This window comes from Austrofundulus limnaeus, unplaced genomic scaffold (genome assembly GCF_001266775.1).
Source record: "Austrofundulus limnaeus strain Quisiro unplaced genomic scaffold, Austrofundulus_limnaeus-1.0 Scaffold92, whole genome shotgun sequence".
NCBI lineage: Eukaryota > Metazoa > Chordata > Actinopteri > Cyprinodontiformes > Rivulidae > Austrofundulus > Austrofundulus limnaeus.
Genome location: NW_013952494.1, coordinates 1105854 through 1107355, shown reverse-complemented (window position 1 = coordinate 1107355; position 1502 = coordinate 1105854). Strand labels below are relative to the sequence as shown.

The following is a 1502-nucleotide window of genomic DNA, read 5'->3' as shown; positions in this document are numbered from 1 at the left end:
CACACACACACACACACACACACACACACACACACACACTAAAATAGTAACGTTTTCTGAAGGTTGTTAAAGTTCTAGAGGCCTGAAATGCTCTAAAACAGACCAGCTGTCATGAGTGCCTTTTCAGCAATGAGTTGATCAGTCATTAATGAATTTAGGCGCTCCTGTTTCGCTGCCATCTTTGATGATAAAATTGTTTACTGCTTGGATGAAAAAGTGGGGCTTTGTTTGTTTGTTGTTTAATTAGATCAGTGGTGGAATGAAATCTTATCTGGAAATCTTTTGTGTGTTCAGGAGGTTTTCCCACATTTCAGTTTTTGCTTAGTTGCAGGGCTGGACTTGTGTCAGACTAAGGTTTTTATTTAACATGGTGTGTGGGGTGAGGTGGGTGGGGGGGGGTTAACCCCTGCTGTAGCTTTTCCTGCATAGAACATTTTTAAGTATACTTGAATTTATGCCAATATTTTTGACAACATTTTTGACTAAGACAACCTCAGAGTGAGAAATCTTGGAGTTGTAGCCATTTTTGGTGAACCTTGCACAAACATATGTGATCATAACATCACGTGATGTCACATTCAGTATACGTGTTAATGGCTCTCAACTACCACCACATCAAATTTTAGCTCAATATTTGGAAAACTGAGTCACATCCATATTTGTGCAAGCTAAGTTTAGTAATAGTAGCCATTTTGGATGGGGTTGACCCAAAACTTGTTGTATTTGTGTATCCAGTGATTGATTTAGTTTTGTTTAACTCCAAAAGCAATCCATTTCATGGGATATTTTGCTGACAGATAAACATAATTGCCCACCTTTAAGCCCACTGGCAATAAAAACAACCCCACCAATCATAAACTAGAAAATAATGAGGGTTTGTTGGATGTTTTTGCTTGTTTGCTCACATGATGGTTCACTCAGTCACCCTCTCTCCTTCCTTTCCTTGCCGGCTGTGTCTCCTCAGTCTGGGTGGGTTTATGAGACAGGGGGATTCTTTGTTTGTGACTGAGCTGCTCAGCCCACAGTCTAGCTGTATTCCAGCTATAGATGCTTTTAGCTGTAGGCTCTTTCATAAGCTCCCTGTTGGGTGAGCTAGGTTTGCACATATTAAGCTGTAAACTCTTTCTTTCTTCTCGTTTTCCCTCCCATATCAACATATTTAACACTCATATGTACATTTATGATGGACAGAATTAAGTTTAGTTGCTACTGTTTCAGAAAATGAGTTTCTGACATTTCGAGGACAAATTAAATGCAACATCATGGATTGTGTCAGTTCCTGCATCCCTTATGTGTATTTAACTGCTGCCTAAGGGTGCATTCACACAAGCCCTGTTTAGTCCACTTTAAATGAACTCTAGTGCCTAGAAAGTCCAGTTCATTTGGGAAGGTGTTAGCCTGGTAAAAACCAGACCCTGTCCTTCACTTTGCTTCGTACAGAGGGTCTGGACTCGCTGCTATTGAGAAGCGATTTCTTGCTGGAGGCGTGGCCTCTGCTGAAG

General features: G+C 40.7%; 1 protein-coding gene across 1 annotated transcript in view; it reads left to right on the top strand.

Moving 5' to 3' along the window:
* rtkna (rhotekin a) overlaps positions 1-1502 on the top strand; it is a gene marked incomplete in the record, with an annotated part of 46102 nt that overhangs the window by 1680 nt on the left and 42920 nt on the right.